We start from the raw sequence: 24,830 nt of genomic DNA, 5'->3' as shown, positions 1-24,830 counted from the left end.
TCTCTTTATGTCTATTCTCCTGGTTGACATCTACACCAAGATCAACTAATCTAACTACACATTGTAATAACAAATCACGTCTATCTGGTTTGTTATATCTGTTATAGTTATATAAAAGTTTATGTATCAGGTTTTCCTTATATCTATCAACATGATGTACATCTACTCCGTGTTTTAACAGATACATTACAACTTCATACAACCCTGTACTAGCAGCTATAAATATAGGTGTCTCTTTATGTCTATTCTCCTGGTTGACATCTACACCAGCATCAACTAATGTATCTAGACATTGTAATAACAAATCACGTCTATCTGGTTTGTCATATCTGTTATAGTTATATAAAAGTTGATGTATCAGGTTGTTCTGATGGGGATTAATATAATGTGAATCAATACCGTGTTCTAACATATAAATTACAACTTCATACAACCCTTGTCTAGCACATGTAATTAAAACGTGCTGCTTATCTTGTAATGATAATGTTTCTACGAATCCCTGTATATTTCCGTCTGTGTGAGCTTGAAGTAGTTTAATCCCCAACCTAAAATATATTAAACATATTGTTTTAGTTTTAAAGATGGTATAAATACAATAACAATGTAAAAATTCAACGTATTCTGTCTTATTAATCACGAATTATTCAATACCTCTTTATTATAAAACAATTCTTATATTTGAAATATGTAATTGTCTAAATATACATGAATTATTTATACCGTTTAGTTAGAGTGTTATTATAATCTGTCCACTGGAGATGATTTAAACAGGATACCGTACACCAGTTAACCCTGATGTTCACCGTATGTACAATAGGCTAGTGTATACAGTGGCGGCGCCAGCCGTCGGTGATTGGAGGGGCAAAGCTGGGGCAAAGTCCAAGGTTAAGGGGGCAAAGGCACGAGCTTCAACTAGGGGTAGGGGGCCTCCCCCAGAAAATTTTGAAAAACAGGTTGCCGGAAATGCACCCTGGCAGTATTTCAGGCACTGATCGATGAGGTAAAGTGTCAAACGAACTGACTTGCGAATCACCAAAGCCCACTCACGAGCGTCAAAGTAGGGAGTCCTCCCCCAGAAAATTTTGAAAAATAGACTGCCGGAAATGCTGTCTTACAGTATTCTGTCAGGTACCGATCGTCGAGATAAATAGATCTGCCCAGATACTGTTCGTCGCCTGAGCACTAGTTTATCCGACTAGAGAACAAAATTTTAAACGAACGGACTTGCGAACCTCAACGAATTCCCCTTGTGAGCGCCGAAGTAGCGAGTCCATTGGGGACCTCGACTAGAAAATTTTGAAAAATAGACTGTCGGAAATGCTCTACAACATGCAAGTTTATGACTGAGTGGGGATGTGGGATTTATTCACCGTAGAAGGTATTGATTACCGAAACGTATCACAATTATTTTTCTTTATTTTCTAAAATTATTGGGGGGGGGGGGGCAAACAGAGGGCGCCGCCACTGAGTGTATATAATATATTAAATATACGAACCTATATTCATCCATCTTAATTCTCTGTTTGACTATATCCTGTAGCCGTTATTATGTCAACATCACTAAAAAAACATATAAATACAGACTATTAGTTATGTATATATACCTACTTCTGTACACCATACCATACTCGAGATATCTAATACTGGATTCTGTGTGATGGACAGATTCTACAGACATGAAACCATACCATACTCGAGATATCTACGACTGGATTCTGTGTGATGGACAGATTCTACAGACATGAAACCATACCATTCTCGGGATATCTACGAACTGGTGTCTGTGTAGTGGACAATCATTTTCTAGCCAGTAAAGAACTTCAATTTATGTTAAGAGGGATCGCCTAAAACGACTGAATAATTTTATATTGTCGTCGCCCCTATCCTTCCACACGTCTGAACGTCCGTCCATAATTTGTATGTGGGTACTATCCGATTTTGAGGAAACTTAAAACTCCCAAAAATTGCGGTTCCTGTCGATACTGTCATGTATCGGACCCCCACTTCATGGATTAGGGCCCCTGATTTTTAGCTTGTGGACACTCTAGAGTTCACTTGATGAAATATATATCTATAACCAAAGATCTCGGTTGATTCGATATTTGCACTAATCGGACTGTAACTTTTTGATTATGGCACCTGATTGTACGAGATAATGGACCCGCTAGAAGTCAGAATTTCAATCCGATTTTGTTGAAACTTAAGATGTAAGTTTATATCCCAAACATCTCGGTTCTTTTCGACATTCGCGCAAATTGGATTGTATTTTACTGGATTATATGTATAATACTATAGGGTCTATATACAGTAGCGTTTATTTAAGTTCTGTAAAATGCTTTTGTTAATGTATTTTAGCTAGTACCAGTGAGAACTAGGCAAGAATATGTCTGGTAGTTAAAAATCGGGCAATGGCATCATAGTCTGCTAAAATAAATATGGTAATCCCATGTGTTAGAAACGTGGTTAGCCGCCATCCTAGGTGCCCATATAAGTACACTGTGTTTAAATCCAGGGTTGCGTCTGTGCATCTGACCAATCAGATAAAGGACGTACCTGGTCAATTTTCCGGGGCTCAGTACTGACTCATGCGCGTATCATCTTTATATGATGATATAAGTTTAATTTCAGTCCAGACATTATTCGGAGCTCAAGGGGAACATACCCATAGCCTCCTCGGCTTAGAGGCTTGGTCGAAGACATCATAGCGAGAACATCATGTAGAACTAACATTAGGTGTGTGGCTCTTGTCATGTTTCAGCCGTTTTTGTCTGAGATAAAACAGATATTAAACTCAGACCGTCGATATTTTAATAACTCGAAAAGTACTATCATAGATATTTTAGTTTCCCTTATTTAACCTTTGTAGTTTGCTGTATTTGATATATAAACAGAGGAGCAACACAAACTGTGTTTTTAGAGTTATTGATCATTGGAAAAAGTTATCACAACGTGAAGTCAAAGAAAGTCCTAGACGATAGTGTCACCCTAGTGTCACGGGCCGTATCCACAATGTGGAAGGAATTCATAATTTATTTATTTAACGACACACAGTAGTGTCACAGTTTAGTCTTTTTGGTTCCGCGACACAGGATAGTGTTACATATGGTCCCTGATTGAACGAAAAATAAATCGTACATGTAACACTATTTTAGTCAAAATTTATTTACATCGGGAACAGGAACATAAATACACACGAACATAAATCAAACATCAACACGGTACATTACGCCCTTCTGTCTCGGCAGCGGCTGAACTCGGGTGAGCCCATTCGCTGGTCTCTGCTCCTCTCTTCTCCTCCCCGTTCGTCTTTCTTCTGCGTCTCTTTTACTGTAAGTAAACTGGTGGTTATATACCTTTCAAATGGGTCTACACACACGAAATCATTACTATATATGGTATTTACAAGTTATCAAATTTCGCTGACTGATATAAATATATACATGTGGAATTGATAGTCGTTAATTAGTGCGTACGTGTTTAGAACAAAGTGTATAGTTGAAAAGCCAATATCATGTACATGTATTATCAAAACCAGCTGGGATCAATAAGTTCACTGCATCTAAATAATTGTTTGTATTTTATAAAATAGAAAATTAAGCACTTTGTCACATACATCCTAATGATCGTTGAGTTTTAATTTCGTGAAAATCTGACTGAAACTTCTCGATAAAATTGCCGCTCCTTGTGCGCAAATGGCATTACATACTTTTACACTAAGATTGTGGATTCTCTAGAGGTCACAATTTTTATTCGATTTTGATGAAACTTAAAATACATGTTTATATCCCAAAGATCTCACTTCCTTTGGATATTCACACATTTTGGATCGTAACTTCTTGGATTATGGCCCCTGATTGTATGAAAAATCGATTAGCTTGTGGACCCTCGACTAGAGGTCACAATTTTTATCGATTTTAAAAACCGTTCAAATATATCACCTTTACATCATTGTTGAAATGATTTCCATGTTAATGTTTTTGTTATCACAGGCTAAAATTTACATGAATATATTAAATGATTCCCTCAAAATTCCTATAATTCTTTTGTAGAATTCCTTAGAACCTTTTTTTTAAGTTGTCCTGAAAACTTAGTAGATTTTGTAAGACTTACTGACATTAGCAGCATTAATCGTAAGTAGATTTAGAGAATCATTTGTAGATCTTATTTTCATTTAGTTTTTATCGTAAACAATGATAATTAATAAATGGGTTGTAGTTTGTTGCTCTAATTGCCCATCACATGTGGTACCTTGTGCGAGGTCCAGCTTACTTAAATTTATTCAAGGGAGACAACTACAGTTAAAGTCATTACGTAAAAAATCGAAACTAGTAGAAGGAACAGTTGAATATGCTGTGTTATAATTATATGGTACATGTTTGAATTGTTAGATAATATGAATAACTAATGTATGAATAGTTAGTTAATATGTTGTTATTTCTTTATGGTAGTGAATCACAGTTTATTTGAATCGCAGTTTACCAGTTACCAGATTTCATAGTTGTAGAATATGGTCATCAGTTACAAAAGGTTTGCCCCCCCCCCCCCCTCCAAATTGGTAGCAGGTGTCCGTACGAGTAAAAATCAATTGGTCAGATCGGGCAATACTGGAGCGTATAGCAACACACCTTAAAGTAGCCCCCAGGGGTGCTTAAAACTGAGCTTCTCCTTATTGGACCTGATCACAGACTTAATACCTGCATTGTGAAATCTCTCAATAGGCAATTCAGATATTCCGATATCAAATGTTGTGAAAAATCTTGGTGTGTCCTTAGATTCAACACTCATATAAACAATATCTGCAAAATTTACCATTTTCATCTTCGAAGAATAGGATCAATCCGTCATCTGATACCCGAAGGTGCAGCCGCTGCACTGGCTCGATCATTCGTGCTGTCCAGAATTGACTACTGCAATGCCGTACTTTCTGGAATAAATGATGAACAAATTTCCAAGTTGCAAGGATCCAAAATCGTGCTGCACGAATTGTGATTTAAGCTAGATCAAAATCACACATCACTCCCATCTTAAATAATCTTCATTGGCTCCAAGTGCACGAGAGGATTAACTTTAAAATTTTAACTCTGACATAAAAAAAAACATTAAATAAAACAGCACCAAGATATCTTCAGAATCTCTTGACACACTACCAACGAAACAGGTCACTGAGATCCCAGAATAAATTATTGTTAGATGTACCGGTTTATAAGATGAATAAATTTGGTTCAAGGACCTTTCAGTATAATGCATCAATTCTATGGAATTCACTGCCACCTTCCATTCGAACATGTGAAACATTGTCTGTCTTCAAATCAAGTGTGAAAACCTGGCTGTTTAGGCACTATAGTTGACCCATGTGAACACTTTCATGGTCCTAGAGCATTCCCAAGTGGGATGAATTGTTGCAAAATATAAATTTTGTTATTATTAATAATTATTATTAAAATTTAAACGGCGCGAGTAAGCGCGAGGGGCGTTAGCCCCGAAGTTTTTCTTTGTATTTACATAATGGACAGTCTGAGGCTATTATCAAACTTAAAACATAGCACCATAGAGATACAAATAACGGATAGTTTTCTAAAAGAGTAAGCCACAAAATAATGGATATATTCTTAAAACAACATGCACATGACAAATCACTCCAGTCATATAATGCAAGCATACACAGATAGTCCAAAATATTCATTTAGCAAGATATCTTTAAGTGGAGACGACATGTTTATAACACAGCCGAAAACAAATATTAATGATGAGAATATTTGTGATAAGAATTTGGATACTGATAACATTTGGTGATGTACTCGATAAAGGGTAATAGCCACAAAAATTGTGATGTTCTTGATATTGGGGATAACGGACGTCAAAGCTGTGATGGAAAGGCTGCTCACGAAAATGATTTAGGTATTGATAATATTCTTAGTACTGTGGTTAATGTGGAGGGTATTAGCCGTCCAAATATTGATTTAAAATTAAATATATACTCTGATATAAGTGACAGTGAAATAGGATCAAAGCGACAAACCAATTCACGAATTTCAAAGTCAACCGTTATTATGGTGTAAAGGTGATATATTTGAACGGTTTTTAAAATCGGATAGAAATGGTGACCTGTACAGTTTCCACAGGCTACACTGAAAAAACACTTGTGTTGGATCTCAACACAAGTACTTGTGTTAAAACTAATCTACACAAGTTATGTGTTGTTTTGCATTGTATTAACACAAACTTGTGTCGATTTATAAAATCTTGTGTTTTTTTCATATCATTAACACAAGTAATGTGTACCTTCCAAGATTTGTTTTCTTTTTTAAAAAAAAACTCCATACAAAGTCTGAATTCGGGAGTCGTCAAGTTTTAAGAAAAGTAATAAAGGGCTTAATTCACATCTCGAAAATCACATGCTGTTCTTCACTGGAAGGGTGTGAGTACCAATTAATCAGACAATTGCCAGACAGACTTGAATGTTAATTGATGTTAAGTTGTCTGTAAAGTTAAAATGTCTGTCTTTTTTTATTGACCCAATAAACTGATAGATCAAATGAATATATAGTGTACATGTGATTTTCAGCACCCTGGTGTTTTCGAAAATTGATTCAATGTACAATGAACAAAAAAAATGAGTAAAACTCTTAATAATGTAATTGGTTGATGTAATCGAAATTGGACAGTATTGGTTAACTGTAAAGTAACCAATCAAATTTAATTGACCATCCACGTGTATCTCATAATCGACTTATTGATATAATGGTTCTCCAAGTTATCTATACTTTTTGTCTGCGATATCACTTCGGTGGAAGCGGACGTAAAATACAACTAACTAAGAAGAAGTATCTATACTTTAGTCATTGCGACAAATTCTTTCTTTGATATTATATCAGCGACATTCAGTTAGATAGATGTAGTGAAGTTAGCATCAACAGGGTGCTTTAGCCGTGATATTTTAAAAAAAATTATAATGGTCACATAGAATACCAGACCGCAGGTTTGTAAATTTTTACAAAAAATAAAACCGTGTATTTAATTTAGCATGTATATATTGCTTCTATGTATATAATAATTCGTTTCGTTTAAAACATTCAGATTTAGATCTACTGCCACTAACTGCACCGGAAGTCTATTTAAAAAATGTTCCGCTAATTCAGCGATCTAATGAATCTGTCTTAATTTTTCTGAAATCGTGCTTAATTATTATTAGCTAATCGGCGCTACACCGTTGTTCAAATACTTATAATTCCTTGAAACCCCCGACTAGGACCAGCAGGTAATTGTTGTTGTTGTTGTTGAGTTAGTTGTATTTTACGTCCGCTTCCACCGAGGTGATATCGCAGACAAGCCAGCAGGTAAGAATCTGTCTTTATTTTATAGTAATACCCGGTTGCAATTATTGGCCGCCATCTTTGATTTTTATAGACGTTCGGGCAAAAGGAGAAATGTATATCCAGACATGGACTATAGCTAGATACTAACTTTTGTGTTAGTTGTTTAGTTGAAATGTAATCTTATTTCTGTAAAAGAAAAAAACAACAACAAACAAATCAGCCTTTTTTTTTATATCAATGTCATCAATGTGTAGGCCTAATATTAGACTTTCAATGATTCAGAAGTTTCTCTACAGTTTCGTTATTTTTTTTTCCAGTCATTGATGTTAGCATGTACTACACAAAGAAAAACAGGTAACAGAATTTCATTTCCTTTTAATATATTTTTTTAATAATGGCCAATAATTGTTATTGTATGTAACACGAAAAGTATTTATCTCTGTAGAGAGAGGGCGAGTAAATGGGGTTTAAAGTTCACTAAATTCACTTGACACAAACTATGCCATTCATTTCCTTGTATTAAATTGGTCGAATCAAGTAGGTCCATGCTATATATATGTCCTAAAATCAAGTAGGACAGGTAGTCTTCTTCCGCCCTTTTTCTGAACACTGTCTCATTCTATTGCCATCTGTGTATGTTGTGTTATATTAATTCTGCATAATTAACTCTAGTTAACCTAGTTAACTCTATAATAATAAATGAATTTAATATATAAATAAATAAATAAAATATAAATAAACCAATAATATATTTGTAGTTTAATATGTTTTATCTTATCATTACAGGCAAAGCATGAAGCCAAAGAAAATGTTTTTACCAAGGCATGTTCCTCAATAGCGGAGAGAGTTTTATCCAGTGTCGGTTCTGCAGAAGAACCCATTCATAGCAGACCACCCATTGCAGCACTTGTAAGGTCGCTATAAAGAACCCGACAGACTCTGCGACCAAAAGATCCCACTGACGTGTCGTCAAGCGTAAGTACTCATGCAATTAAATACCCATGTATATAAGAATTTATTAACATGTAATTAAATGTACAATTTTATTTATTTATTAACATGTACTTAAATGTACTTTTTTATTTATTTTTTGTTTTAGCTTGACGAAGATTTCATCGATCATAGTGCACCGGGATTTTATCAAAAAAGTATAACATAGTTTGAGTTAATAGAAATAAAACATGATCTGGATGCAACATTTTATTCTAGCATACTAGATATACTATAAAGTCGTACCTGGTCAGCCGCCAAAGCTGGTCTGATTTACATGAAAAACCAAAGCCAATTTATACTAAATTCACTTTGATAACACGGGTAATTAATAATATGGAACAAAAGGACTTATGTAAAGACTACATAATTAAATCATTTGTCATTGATAGATTATCTCACTATAAGCATATGGCAGGCTTCAGAACAATTGATGTGTGACAGCTAACGCTAGTAAACGTCATTAGTGATCAGCGGATTATCTAACTTGACCATTATACATATGGCAGCATCTGGTTCTTTATTAAATGAACAATAGTGTGGTCAATTAGAGAACAGTGGAGAGTTTATTACACATGCGGTCATAGGATAATTATAATCTTTTACCTATCACTGTCTCTCACACTATGTAACAAAAGAGTAAAAGTTGGGGAAAGGCGCCATCACATTTTTTGTACTGATAGACAGATGCAACTACTCGCACGTGCAAAAACTTGGTATATGGATGCAACTTTTCGGGTGGTGAACAAGCCATGGTCTCAGCTGTTTTCCATACACGCCTTCATTAAGACTGGAGAGACCACCCGACAGTTACCATTGGTGTTTTGTGTAATGTCGGGTAAAAGCCAAGACGACTATTATAAGGTAAATAGCACTTACTGATTGAATTACTATTAATAGTAAAAAAGGACTATTATTTGGGACCTTGAAATTGTCACAAATGGGTCGCACTAACAGCGACATTTGTTTCAGGCATATTTGTTTCATCGGTGACACGTCTGGTGTCATGTGAATGCAACGACAACAGCCTGGTTGATTGATTTGTTGATTGGAGTTCAGATGTCTACATTAAAATCGACCACTTTCAGGTTGCCGTATTCACGGCCAGGCAAGACCGACTTGAAATTTCTGGAAATTTTTCTGGGGGAGACAGGCCCCAACAAATCCCCCGACGGTGCGTTTCACGACTTTGGCGCAAGACGGTGACCTTGAAGAGACGTCGAAAACCATTTAATAGACATAGTAAAAGTCATATCTTACGAGATTATCGCTGGTCTTGTCAGAAAATGCTATTTTATATATGACCAGTTTGTGTTTAAAAAATAAAATTATTTATTCTCCCACCATTAAAGCACACTAATTACGAAATATCGCTCTCAGAAACTTCATGGTTTCTTTTGCAATTTGTTTGGGGTAAGACGTTAAATAAATAATATCAATCTGTCTACCACACAAATTTAACAGATACAAATGCATGTTATTCCACAGGTAGACAGACAGGGCCTCCTTTGAAGGGACTCAGTGAAGGGAACGCGGTTGGTTTAGAGTTTGTCTGACCCCTTTGAATATTTGCGTCTCATCTCCAATGAAAACAATCATGTTGCTCTCATGCTGTTCTCAACCAGAATCAAACATATATCGTACCTGAGATTTGTTAGCATGTTCCACACAACCCAACATTTATCGGCACCGGGATTAAGGGTGTATATCTTTGTTTCTAACGCTTATTGGGAATACGCCACGGAAACTACAATAAAAAATTATTTACAAAAACATTCTAAAGAGGGAAAACTGACATATTTCAAGCTTTACTGTATTTAAAGAAATAATTTAAATCAGCCGGCTGAAACCCCGTCTCCGCTATTTGTTAAGTCATTCTATAGGTATAGTGCCAGTTTCCACCGACAATGATATTGCAAACAAGTGTCCAATCTATAAAAGCATACATTCCTACAAAATGTTTCTTTAGTCAAGTGAAACAATAAATTCATAACTATGCGAGGGTGTGGTGAGTAAATTCGTGGTAACAAGTGTGAATAGGCTAATGTGACATAGAACAAGGTCACATTGATGTTGACAAATACGTAAGACGATATGAACATCAACTAAAAAGATATGTAATGTGATTCAGCTGCAAGGTGATATATGCATATATGCAGCATAGATAATTAAAACTTCTATTCAAGTTAAACCAACTGTATCTATTTATTTAAGTCTTACGTCGAGCTGAATACATTTTATGATTTATTTTCATCTATTGGTGGTTAACAGTGTGTAACTAAAAACTAAAATTGGATCTTATTATTGCCAATGATATAATGTACATGTAATAGCAAGTGTATATATATTTTTTGTTCAGTCTGTACACAGTAACATATCTGAGAACCATATTATTATCATTTCTGCCCAAGGCTCCCTGTGCCTTATAGTTAGCAGTGATACAAGGCAATTAACAATTTTCCATGTTCTTGGCCTGAAGAAATAAAATAATAAAAGTCAAGTTTTTATTATTATGGAAGTGGAAAAATACACTTATTCATAGTATGATTTGAATAAATACAACTGATTTGAAGTTGGAATTATTATTTGTCTAAGATGACTGGGCATTTACAAATTGAAATAGCTACTCTTCATCAAGAAAATACATGAATATTTTTCCCAATTCACCTGGATTTTATTGTAGGTCTTTGTACGTGAAATAGCTTTATTTAACGTCCGCTACCACCGACGTGATATTGCAGAAAATTAACAAATTCGGATTCCCTTTTAAAGGAAATTGACTGCACTATCGCTGGATTTTATTATATAGGTCATGTCAGTTTTTTTTCAAAATGGCGCCCAGAACACAAAACAAACATTGCAATTCAGGGCTGACTGGTGTCGAGGCTGTATCCTAAGAATGATTTTTTGAATATTTAATCACACAGAAACACAAGTATGCACATGCAGTTATGATATAATATTAAATTAGCTTACCTCAAATACCTCGAAATATACTGTTTGGTCAGTTTGTCCGCCCGCCATATTTCTATTAGTCACACATCCTTCGGCCAATTAAAATGGACGTATATTTTGTTTTAACCGAAACGAAAAATTTGCGTTATAAATAGTAAACGAGCTTGATTGACCGACCACTGCTAATGTTTTTTCGTGAAACGGTATAACTGCAATCAACACACGGCCGCCATTCTCGATGATTGACAACTCACGTTTTTCCTCATCCACCAAAGAACCGTTAGGTTTCTTTGAACATACTGCAATAACATCGGGATTATCAGTTAATCAGCTTTAATTATCCCGCTTTGATCGTTGCCATTTCTTATATTTTCCACAAAAAAACTTTGCCTTGTACGCACTAATTTATCAATTGGTATTGCCATCTACGACAAGCATGTCAACGTGCAGCTCACGGATTATCGTTAACAATTTCTAGGGGCTTGTAAAAAAAGATTGCATGTCGTGTAAATATTTATTTTGTTTTTTGTGTAGGTCATTTTCAAATAAATTCATCAGCATATTATTCGTTTTAAATAAATATAAAACTTTTATGAGAAACGATGATTATCAAAGAACCATAAGTGCAACTAATGTTTTATCGTTTGGTTGAGCCTTTTACTAACCACGTGTTTCATGTTAATAAATATTTTCTTTCGTGTTTTGTTTGAATTGGCCTATTTCTAATAAATTATCCCGAGTCCCAAACGTCGTTAACCCGAGTCCCAAACGACGTATACCAAAGTCCCAAACGTCGTATACCGGAGTCCCAAATGTCGTGGTCATATTTTTTTGAGTCCCAAATGACGCGAGTCCCAAATGACGTGAGTCCCAAATGACATGTAATCAACCTAGAGTTGTTAGTGTTTGTCGGATAGATCCTTTATACTTACTGGCGCTAGGTAATTTCGAGGCTAATATTGTTCAATTTTATTTGAATGATTTGCTTGCGCGTACCGTAGGAGTGTATTAGAAACAGTGTTTGCGCAGGTTCGAGAACGGCTGAAGAACATGAAAACACTTTCATGAGTCTCGAACATGAGAGAACGGTATCCATGGTAACAAGATGAATTAATTTTATACAATCTGTTACGATAACTTGTTTAGTATTTACTTCGCTATTAAGCATAATTTTGATAAATTATGACACCGTTTTACTCCTTTTCAATTCTTTGGATGACGATTACATCACCTTTTGATACGCCCTCGTCCGTAGGTTTGTCCGTCGTCTACAGAACTGATTATTTTGAAATTGATATGTTGTTTATTGTAATGAGATGAATCCTATTTAATTTCAATAATTTCTGTTAGTTTCTTCTGGAGTTATGGCCCTTGTTTCACTTTGTGAAATTCATTTGAATCTTTTAAATTAGTGAAACGAAGACGTCTATTAAATTACTGCGATTTCTGTGAATTATGTCTAGAGTTGTGGCCCTTGTTTCACTTTTTCGAACCTTGTGAACGCACGAACAACAAAATTATCATCCGATTTGTATGAAAATTGTATGCATTATTTAAATTAGTAAAACACAAAACAAAAAAATCTGTCAAATTTCAACAATTAAGGCCCTTGTTTCAGTGTGTAGAACCTTTGTAAACCCACAAACGACGAAAATTATAATCTTGTATGAAATTTTCTTGTAAATGCCCACATTACCTACAAAAGAATGAATATGTGACAATCCCTGTTGACTGCCCAAACGATTAAACTGCTGTGGGCATATGTTTCGTTGCCTGGCAACCTAACTTACTTGATGTTATACTGGCCACATACTACATCCAATTTTCGAACGGTATTAAACTTCTAAATTAATAAATGCACCCATGATGCTGTTTTCTCAGCAGTTATCGATGCGTCGACCATGTTTGTTCTCCCTCACTATGAGGTAGTGTGGGATTTGAGAACGGGAATGTGTTCGTGAACGCATTCCAGACTGCTCAAGTCCGACAAGAACCCATTCTCCGTCCGTTCTCTGCACCGGAACACTGTTTCGAATACACCCTAGGGGTATTTAGCAAAGGGAGGAAACCGGAGGACCCGGAGAAAACCCACAAGGCTGGACAGGCGACCCTATTCCTAGTCACATTCAAGTGGGGAATCACATAATAATGGCCTATTTCAAATAAGATATTTGCATATAAAGAAAGTAGGCTTACAGCCTCTTTCAAATGTGATATTTGCATATAAAGAAAGTACAAACTTAAATCGTCAGTGCTGGATAAACTAGCCAAAGGATTTGGCTGAATCAATTGGCGCTAAACTTCACCTAGTTTATCCACTGACATACGCCCGAATCAAACATGTTTGATATATTTGGCCGAATTGTATTTGAGTGGTGTGTCCGCTTCGCCGAAGCATTCGTCTGATTTTAGAATTCATTAGCCAATCACCACTCATTCATATCGAGTGGGTATCGCAAACTAGCAGTCGAACTGTGACACGGGTGCTACAGCCAACAAATTCCAACTACCATACTATCGGCTTAAATGCACGCCAATGGGACCTCAGGTTTTGTGTTCCATTGAAACGACTAGAAATGAAATGAAATGGGGTTTAACGTCCTACTGTTTTGCTCCGAACTGGGCTAATGAAGACAGGCATGCACCACACAGTGTGCTATATGAGGGAAATTTTGCCCGGACAGCGGCACTGCGGTGTATCGAATTCCAACTGTCAAGGGATCTTTTACGTGCACGCCAACGTGTACACGGGACCTCGTTTTTTCATTTCATCCGAATGACTAGACAGCTGTCCTTGTCAGGCCCTCCGTCCTGCATCACTGACAAGGGGGAACCACGCCGGGAAATCTGGGTGAACTTTCTCGGCCAATGCAGGGATCGAACACCCGACCTCCAGGCTAGCGAGCCAGCGTCTTACCCACCATGACGACTAGGCATGGAATCCATGCTGAAAAATCCAAATGAGCTTTCTCGGTCAACACTGGGAGCGAACCCGCAACCTCCCGGGTACCAAGCCAGTGCCTTACACACTAAGCCACATGACTCTCTTCTAATTACTGTGACAGTCCAGTCACATGACAAACAAGGGTTATTAAAACAGATTTTCAAGGCGTGGGTAAGACCTTCGGGATTCAAATGGTTTTAGATATCACACAGTTTGTATATGGTAAGGTATCTTAAACAGTTTATTACATGTCACATATTCATATTTTTCAGTTTCCATATTAGATGCCATAGCAAATCAAAGATCATATAATAAAATAAGTCAAAAAACCCAAATATGGAAAAAGAAAGTGCTGAAGAAATGGTGATTTGAGCACCTATGCTTTCTCATAGGTGTTTTTGGAGGGTGAGTGTTCAATTCTAATAGAAAAGATTGTTGTTATGGTATTTTAGAATCTCACCATAATGTGTTTGGCACAATATATCCCGGTTGGAGCTGATGTGACATAAACCTCCATTTCATTTTATTGTTTTGAAATTTAAAATTCAGTTTAGTATAGTAAATTTGTACACGTACATGTATGTGCACAAACAGAATCTTACTTATGTCCAGATACATGTAGATATGACTGTCTCATCTGTGGGGGACCACGGTGGCCAAGTGGGTTAGACACTGGCTCGCATATTTTAAGGTCGCGGGTTTGCAGTAAGACATTGCAGTACGGAGGACTGGGCTAATGAAGTTGGGCATATGCCATACAGTGTGCTACGAGATAAATTTTGCCGGGTACCGTGATCTTAAGGCCTTCTCTGGTATCAAATTCTAACTGCCAGGGGATCTTTTACATGCACACCAATGTGTACACGGGACCACGTTTTTTTGTTCAATCTGAATGACTAGACAGCTGTCCTTGTCAGGTCCTCCGTCCTGCATCACTAACAAGAGGAAACCACGCCGGAAAATCTGGGTGAACTTTCTCGGCCAATGCAGGGATCGAACACCCGACCTCCAGGCTAGCGAGCCAGCGTCTTACCCACTTAGCTACTATGACGACTAGACAGGGAATCCATGCTGAAAAATCCAAATGAGCTTTCTCGGTCAACACTGGGAGCGAACCCGCAACCTCCCGGGTACCAAGCCAGTGCCTTACACACTAAGCCACATGACTCTCTTCTAATTACTGTGACAGTCCACTCACATGACAAACAAGGGTTATTAAAACAGATTTTCAAGGCGTGGGTAAGACCTTCGGGATTCAAATGGTTTTAGATATCACACAGTTTGTATATGGTAAGGTATCTTAAACAGTTTATTACATGTCACATATTCATATTTTTCAGTTTCCATATTAGATGCCATAGCAAATCAAAGATCATATAATAAAATAAGTCAAAAAACCCAAATATGGAAAAAGAAAGAGCTGAAGAAATGGTGATTTGAGCACCTATGCTTTCTCATAGGTGTTTTTGGAGGGTGAGTGTTCAATTCTAATAGAAAAGATTGTTGTTATGGTATTTTAGAATCTCACCATAATGTGTTTGGCACAATATATCCCGGTTGGAGCTGATGTGACATAAACCTCCATTTCATTTTATTGTTTTGAAATTTAAAATTCAGTTTAGTATAGTAAATTTGTACACGTACATGTATGTGCACAAACAGAATCTTACTTATGTCCACGGTGGCCAAGTGGGTTAGACACTGGCTCGCATATTTTAAGGTCGCGGGTTTGCAGTAAGACATTGCAGTACGGAGGACTGGGCTAATGAAGTTGGGCATATGCCATACAGTGTGCTACGAGAGAAATTTTGCCGGGTACCGTGACCTTAAGGCCTTCTTATGTATCAAATTCTAACTGCCAGGGGATCTTTTACATGCACACCAATGTGTACACGGGACCACGTTTTTTTGTTCAATCTGAATGACCAGACAGCTGTCCTTGTCAGGCCCTCCGTCCTTCATCACTAACAAGAGGGAACCACGCCGGAAAATCTGGGTTAACTTTCTCGGCCAATGCAGGGATCGAACACCCGACCTCCAGGCTAGCGAGCCAGCGTCTTACCCACTTAGCCACCATGACGACTAGACAGGGAATCCATGCTGAAAAATCCAAATGAGCTTTCTCGGTCAACACTGGGAGCGAACCCGCAACCTCCCGGGTAGCAAGCCAGTGCCTTACACACTAAGCCACATGGCTCTCTTTTAATTACTGTGACTCTCCAGTCACATGACAAACAAGGGTTATTAAAACAGATTTTCACGGTTTAGGTAAGATCTTCGGGATTAAAATGGTTTTAGATATCACACAGTTTGTATATGGTAAGGTATCTTAAACAGTTATATGTCACATATTCATATTTTTCAGTTTCCATATTAGATGCCATAGCAAATCAAAGATCATATAATAAAATAAGTCAAAAAACCCAAATATGGGAAAAGAAAGAGCTGAAGAAATGGTGATTTGAGCACCTATGATTTCTCATAGGTGTTTTTGGAGGGTGAGTGTTCAATTCTAATAGAAAAGATTGTTGTTGTGGTATTTTAGAATCTCACCATAATGTGTTTGGCACAATATAGCCCGGTTGGAGCTGATGTGACATAAACCTCGATTTCATTTTAATATTTTGAAATTTAAAATTCAGTTTAGTATAGTAAAACTGTACACGTACATGTATGTGCACAGACAGAATCTTACTTATGTCCAGATACATGTAGATGTGACTATCTCATCTGTGGGGACCCATGGTGACCAAGTGGGTTAGACACTGGTTTGCATATTTTAAGGTCGCGGGTTTGCAGTAAGACGATGCAGTACGGGGGGCCTTACAAGGACAGCTGTCTAGTCGTTCAGATTGAACAAAAAAACGTGGTCCCGTGTACACATTGGCGTGCATGTAAAAGAGCCCCTGGCAGTTAGAATTTGATACAAGAGTAGGCCTTAGGGTCACGGTACCCGGCAAAATTTCTCTCGTGGCACACTGTATGGCATATGCCCAGCCTCATTAGCCCAGTCGAAGCTGAACAGCAGGACGCCAAACCCCATTTCATTTCATTTTTTTCATTTTGTCTCATCTGTGACAAAGCAAACCAACACATTACAATACAATTTAATTAAATTTAAAACTTTCGTCTATTTAAATATTGAATCGATTTAAGTCAACTAAAACATAGTATGTTTTTTTTCTCAGTTAACTACATCAGAAAGATGAAGACAGTTGGAAATGGCTATTCATATTATGGAAACTTTTTCTCACAGAGCTTGATAATCAGGTAAAATGTAAGTAACATACATATTTGTATTTTTAATCATCAACTAGTTCTATACACTTGATTAGTAATCTAGTTATTCTTCTTGGGGCAATGCCTAGGACTCTCCTATTCAAGTCTTGGCATTCTTGATTTTTGACAATCACATCCATTGATTTTCTTCAAGTTGTGATAGACCCTATGTGTATTTTTACAGTAAGTAGCAGTATAAAAATGGACAATATTTTACTTTTCAAATAGATTTTAATAGGTAATATCCAATTTGTTGTCGATGGAGACTCAGTCTCGATGTGGCAAAATAAATTGTTTATTTAAACATTGTGAACCATAAATAGTAAGAAAGTATTCTTATTGCCTACTTTTTATTTTTTAGGCTGGAAGATTATTTGATGTATGATAACAACAAGAGATCCCAAGCATCAATTTATTTTATAATTCTGGAAAAGAATGCATTTGACCCAATTTTTGAATATTTTTTTTTGTTTTTACTGTTAAATATTCATCCCAAACACAATTAGATTTTAATTCTCTACAGAAATTTATGTATAATATAGAATGTAAAGTGACATATAATTCACTTAGAATTTGGTCGGAAATCATAAAGTATTTAATAGGCATAGTCTAGAAACCAAATGTAGATCAAATATACCCAGAATTACAAAAAACCTTGACCTACATTAAGGTGACTTTCCCTTGCTTATGAAATGAAATAGGGTTTAATATCCTACTTTTCTGTGTTATTATGGTGATTCTGCCCTACAACCTACTCTTATATCAAATATTTCAACTGTCAAGGGTTGTTTAAAGGGAACCCAGGAGGGCCGAATGGTTAACAAACGCACATTGGATCAGAAGGGTCTGTCATTGAGTCAGATAATTCAATTGTCAAGGGTTCTTTAAAGTAAACGCAGTGGGGGTAGTTTCAATTCTGGGCTTATACCCAATTATCCCTTGCCATGTCCTACACTACTGACGTGTGGGAACTATGTCGGAAAATCCAGTTGAAATTTCTCGGCCAATGCACTCACTGAACCACAGTGGCTCCTCCTTGCTTTTGACTTGTGATTATTTATATATATTTTGTACATATTATTTAATGTTTGCGATTTTCTCTGATATTTTTTTATTTTTCAATCCTGTAATCTTGATGCTTTGCTCCTTTTATGTACAAAATATTCATTTTGTTTGTTTTGTTTTTTTTAATGAGGAAAAGGTTCTACATCATTTTATTACTCCTGCAAAATAGTGCATTTTCCTTTTGTTAGTTTTCTGTGTATGCTAGTTATTTCTAGATGCCTCACAAATCACTTGTAATATGACTTTGTAGCACTTTTCAGTTTCTGAAAGTATTTCAATTTAGTGCATAATTAATCTAATTAGGGCTTGGTTTGGATGTTATTAAATTGAGATATATTTGAATTATATATTTTTGGGGTTATGGGGTAGGGATCTTTCTTTTCTCAGTTCTTGTTTTCGGGTAAAGAAAAAATTAAATAGCTATTTTGTATTTTGTGATGTGGGGGGGGGGGGAGGGGGGCAAAGTATAACAGAAATTTTATTAGTATTAGAATTATATCTCTGTTTTTCTGTTAACATTTCAAATGATGTCTATTTAGTTTTGATTTGGTGGTGTTAATTTACTTTTTCCTATCATTTTATGAATAAATGATAATTTAACAAATAAAATTATTGTTACCTCATTTATCAAACTTTACAGGTTAAACAGAGCAAAAGGGGTGGGGGGCTGCATGGGAAAGATTGCTAAATTGAGGGAAAATAAAACACAAGTTTTTGTTGGTGGTTATACACAAGTTTTTATGAAACCACACAAGTTTCAGAAATTTCAACACAAGTTTCAGAAATTTCAACACAAGTTTCAGAAATTTTGATACAAGTTTCAGAAATTTCAACACAAGTTTCAGAAATTTCAACACAAGTTTCGACACAAGTATTGTGTAGATTTTCACACAAGTTTCAACAAAAGTTTGTGTTGTTTGGTAAATTTTAACACAAGTCTTGTGTTGTTTCAACATTTAACACAAGTTTGTGTTCTTTCAACACAAATTTGTGTTGTTAAATAGAGACACCTAACTTGTGTACAAACACGGTTTTTTGTTCAATCAAGGGCCATAGTCCAGGAAGTTACGTTCAGATATGCGCCAATATCGCAAGGAATCGAGATCTTTGGGTTATAAACATACATGTTCAGTATCTTCAAAATAGGATAAAAATTGCGACCTCTAGTGGGTACAATCAGGGGCCATAATCCATGAAGACACGATCCCATACAAGCCAATATCGAAAGGAACCGAGATCGTTGGGATATACAGTTATAACCCGTAGAGTGTCTACAAAGAAATTGTGAACGAACGGACGGACATAAGCGACGTCAATATACGTCCACGTGAAAATGTGAGCGTATAAAAAACGTATCATCGATCAAGTGCCGAACGTACTTATAAACAGACCAGTGACATACAACAGGCGGATTTAAGTTGAATTCTTTATGTAGGAAAGAAACCAAAATTCGCTGACAACAAAATAGACAATATGGAAACAGTAATTTCTTCACATCGACAAACAAGCGAAATCAACATTAGGTTATCTGAGATTTCGATAACTATGAAGTTTTAAAGTATTTTCATGCACTGGTCTAATATTGGTAAAACTGTCCATTATTTTCAATAAATAGTGGACAATTTTATAAATAATAGGCGATTGTTTAAGAAAAGTGTACAATCTCCTATATACCGGTTAAAAACACCAAAGGGTGACGTCATATCTATGTATTAACATCTATTTCTATGTAACTATTGTAACACCTCACTGCTTTCCACGAATAAAATGAATAGTCAGACCTTTTATGCCCCTTAAATCCGTCACACGTGTAAAAATAAAATGGATATATGAGTAACATCCTTGTTGAATAAGTATGCCAATAACAATATTTATAATATAAAAGAAGACGGTGTGTGAAATTGTATACGTATGTATAACATCAACGATAAATAGATTCATTATTTATACATTTAGATCATGGTGAGACATTTAAATTTTTTAATAACAAAAAGCCTTTTATGAAGGGTGTTTTACCAGTGTCCTCTTACCGAGATACATCTACAAATATCAGATAAATTTATACATAAATTGTCCCGTGATACATAGGCGTCCGGGGTCGATGAGTGGTAGAGGTTAGGAGTTGAGAGGGTGGATGGGTGGCAAAACCTGCCATGCCCGAAAAAAATGAGAGTCACAGACGGTGGTGTCCGGTGAAGGAGCGGACGGTAACAAACGCGTTTTCCTGCGATCCCAGCTCATGAATACATCAAGTACAAAATGGCCTAACTTAAGTAGCTGACTCGAATTCCTATCAACCAATCAATCTTATACTGTCCACGAAGATGGAGCCATTAGGAGAAAATTTTGAAAATTTAACTGCCGCAAACGCATTGTCCTGCTATTCCAGCCACTTCCATGTGGTCCAATATAGCCTACCTACGACGCGATAAAACTGACGGAGACTCGAAATCGGCGACTCGTTTACGATCAAGTGGAACTGATTAGTCGTGACTACTTGGGCGACCTGAGCGCTCTTGTGTTTGGTGTAAGTCGGACGGCAACCAGTCGCCGTCCAGTCGTCTCCAGTTTCTCTGAGAAACATGTTCTACTCTTACGACTGATGACAAGCAGTTGTCCCTAGTTGCAAGCGACATGAACGCACCTATGACTGGCGTGAGTCGGCGCTCCGCTGACGTAGCCAATAGGATTCGGTTATTTAGTCACGTGGTACCCAGGGGACAAGTGGAATGAGGTCATTTTGAAGGTTATTACGTGTCAGTCATGTGATCCGTTGTGGCTCCGATTCTTCAATTGATACCGGGCGACATGGGCGCGCTTACGACTATGATCAACTGATTGCTCGTGATTGCGTCCAGTCGTGGATAAATTCAATCATAGCGACTAGTTAAGTCAGAATGTCACGTTTGACATTTTTGTCCCAACCTGGCAAAAGCTTGTTAATATTTTGCAAGACTTGTAGATGGCATTCAAAACAGACAATTCCAAAAGAAAAGCAAGAGCACATCGCTTTAATCTAAATTTAATCTGTTTCTTGTGTCTTTTCAAGCAAAAACAGAGCAAATGTAACTGGATATCAGCCCACTGTAATTCATTGTCCGAATACTAAACCTGTCGTACTCTAGTTTACTTGACTATCTTATTTCATGGCCCCCGAAAATCTGGTGGAATGTGGTACCACAACGGGGATTGAGGGTCTCAGAAGAAATTTTTGAAAAAATTGAATTATTTTCTATGTCCAATATCTTGTGGAACTCTTGTGGTGAAAAACACCACAGAACAAAACTTTGTAGGATATACTTTCCCAAAATCTTAGAAGATGATAGGATAAACTACTAATGTTCAAACAAAATAAATAGAAAATGTATCATAAAATGTTCACGGTCCAAGTTTTCCAAACGCCCCCAAACCTTACCATGTCTATAGATAATTTTAGCCATAGTATAAAGACAAACCCCTACAAAATTTGGTAATGTTGACTTTTGCTTTTATTTTGAAAGTTATTCGTTTGTTATCATCATTTATTTGAAGCGCAATATATTCTACTAATTTCAGCAATGTTATAGTTTAGCATTTTATGATTTATATACAGTTCTATAAATTGGAATTTCAAGCTAATAAAATAGTAATAAAAGAATGTAATTATGCTGTTTCAATTTGTAAATAATTTTGATTCCAGAGAGCATGTCCTTCCTGTAAAATCAATCCAGAAACATCACACCATTAACATAAATTTGATATCACGGTTTTTTTTTTTTTGGTTTTTTTTTTAAAGCAATATTTTTATTCAGATTTGTATCTGAATAGGGATTGAGGAACAATCATAGCCTATATTAAACCCTTCTCCCGTTTGTCTGGAAATATATGATGCTAGTGCCAGTCAGTACTCATGTGACGTAGTTTGTGGAAATATATTTCTTGACAGAATATTTCCAGTTTTCTTTCAAAAACAGATAACTTTATGTCAACCCTGTAACAATTGTGTCTTTACTGTAACATAATAGTCCTTTCTGTAAGACTGTGAATAAACAGTCAGTAAAAATGATAGCAAGCCTAAATCTTCAGTCGTCCTACTTATCTTCAAGGATTCATTGATGTATCTCAACAGAACATGACGAAATAATTGTCTGAGTACACATACATACTTAAATTAGAAACAATCCATAATAATTCATCTAAGTATAAACTAGGTACACAAAAAAAGTAGCCAAACTGAGGAAAACATGTTTTAGTATGCTTGAATGACCAATCATTAGAAATAATATGCTTTAAAAATGATCTTATGAAATATTCACAAATTTTCAACAAAATTATTAATCGTTGAGGGAAATTTCATATTTCCAACTGGTGACCGATAAAAGCTGGCAAAAAAATATTAATTCTGTAAAATTGTTCTAAATTCAGAACTGACACTTTGAACTATGGTTTATCAAATAATAATAAAAAATAAACAATTAATCAAATCTGAAATTTGCTCATTTGGGATTTGCAATTAAATAAACAATAGACTAGTGTTTATTTAATCTAACATATGCTAGGAGAAGAACCACCAACCGCCATGTTTATTATACACAATAGAATTCCAGTGAAGGAAACCATCATATTAATTAACTATATTTATGATATCCCGATAAATAATCTAATTTGTAGATCTGCAGTTATTCACGTGAAGGTCGAGACATTATATGTGTGGCTCTATTTGATGATGGCAAGTACCGGTTATAATTATTTTGAAGAAAACGTGGCATTTTTTTACCCAACCTCGTTTCGGACAAAATACCTCGTTTCAAAAACATGGCAATCTAAAAAGCTACGTTTCTGCACTCCAGACAAACGTGGCATTTTTTTTACCACTTTTTTTACCACGTTACAACGTGGCAAAATTGTAGGTAAAATATTAACACACTTTTGCCACGTTTTGCCAAAAATGGCATTCAATTAAAAAATTTGCGGCACTTTATTTTGCCAAATAGATGAAATAATAATTTTCGCTTTCACTTTACCCGTTGCCCGAAAAGTTAGATTGCCCGAAAGCTAGGGGGCAGCTGACCCCCTCCCCATCCCACCAACTGGCTTGTACGCCTATGAATATACTTTTTTCATTCTTGACCAAAAAACCGACAAAATCAAAGGGAATTTACCTCCCCGGCCCCCCACTCCCAATGAGAGTAACAAAAACATAAACAAATCGAAACACCAGTCGATGGGCACATATTACCTTTCCCCTTGCAGGCCTACTGGGCTATCGGGGGTGTCGGAGGGAGAGGGGGCTCCCGAACAGTCTTAATCACAACCCGCCACCAAAGAAAGTGTAGCCTACCTTACCCAGTCGAACAATGTTCCTCGGAAATTTCCCGTCTTTATAACCCCTTTATCATAATAAAAACTCACCTATTTACTTGAACAATCTTGTAGTTGCCTGATTCTATTCCAAAATGTCAACAAAAGTTTCCATGTAAATCTGTGAATATTATATCATATTGGTCACTTGTATATTACTGTATAAATGTCGGGTTGTATCTAATATAATATTATAATAGTCAGTTTCAATAAATGAATACCTGCTTGTCTCGATAACATAACATAAGTATAGTGGCCTATATACAAGTCTATAACGTATATATATTTATATAGACGATAAAATAGTCACGGTCTGTTTGGCAGTAAATAAGCCCCACCTAACTATTACACCTGTAGATTACAGTTGAAATTCCTGTTGTTAAATCTAGTATCCGATAGACGATGACAACTATTAGGGTCCCCTCTCGCTCTCCCTCTGTACAGTGTGGGGGGGGGGGGCATGACATCCACTCCCTTCTGCTCGAACAACTATACTCAAAATTTTTACCTACTTTCAGATCGTCCATTCTGTTCCACTATGCATTGATTGTAATACTTAAACATGTATCCCCACCCCCTAAATATGTCACTGACTGAATGAATCTAATCTTTGGTTGCAGAAGTAACATCATCAAAGCAATATGTCTAATAGCTATGTTTTACCATCCCTGGCTAACATATGTACATATAAACTAAAATATGTGCAATAAATATGAATTATGGTTAAAAATAGGCCTTGATGAAAGCAAAAAAATGTCATATTTGGTCTATGACCACCCCTCTCTGACAAAAGGGTCACAGAATACAATTTTCACAAATTTGGGAAAATTTCAATGTTTTCAACATCTCAAGGCTCAGAGGCACCATACAAATCTTTATTGCAATTCTTGTGCTGAAGCAAGATGTCTGGACCTTTACATCAATTGCCTGAAAAAATGATG

The 24,830-nt window shown here is 36.3% G+C and overlaps 3 long non-coding RNA genes across 4 annotated transcripts; 2 read left to right on the top strand and 1 right to left on the bottom strand.

Moving 5' to 3' along the window:
- Window positions 1-24: 24 nt before the first annotated feature.
- LOC130013616 (uncharacterized) lies at window positions 25-24,326 on the bottom strand. 2 transcript variants are annotated; one of them, XR_008788810.1, is made up of 4 exons: window positions 23,941-24,326; window positions 4,810-4,924; window positions 1,497-3,327; window positions 25-545 (listed from the first exon to the last, which is right to left on the bottom strand). It is a non-coding gene; the product is annotated as an uncharacterized LOC130013616 (long non-coding RNA). The 2 variants fall into 2 exon arrangements; XR_008788809.1 differs by lacking the exon at window positions 4,810-4,924 and having other exon boundaries at window positions 1,497-1,560.
- On the top strand, window positions 7,374-8,465 carry LOC126808589 (uncharacterized). The gene is made up of 3 exons (XR_007674691.2): window positions 7,374-7,670; window positions 8,103-8,291; window positions 8,416-8,465. It is a non-coding gene; the product is annotated as an uncharacterized LOC126808589 (long non-coding RNA).
- On the top strand, window positions 8,520-18,860 carry LOC130013613 (uncharacterized). Its single transcript, XR_008788804.1, has 6 exons — window positions 8,520-9,170; window positions 14,478-14,610; window positions 15,546-15,678; window positions 16,571-16,703; window positions 17,394-17,482; window positions 17,846-18,860. It is a non-coding gene; the product is annotated as an uncharacterized LOC130013613 (long non-coding RNA).
- Window positions 24,327-24,830: the final 504 nt, after the last annotated feature.

Source organism: Patella vulgata, chromosome 1 (genome assembly GCF_932274485.2).
Source record: "Patella vulgata chromosome 1, xgPatVulg1.2, whole genome shotgun sequence".
Taxonomy (NCBI): Eukaryota; Metazoa; Mollusca; class Gastropoda; family Patellidae; genus Patella; species Patella vulgata.
The sequence above is the reverse complement of the archived record's forward strand: the minus strand, read 5'-3'. Positions and strand labels throughout refer to the sequence as shown.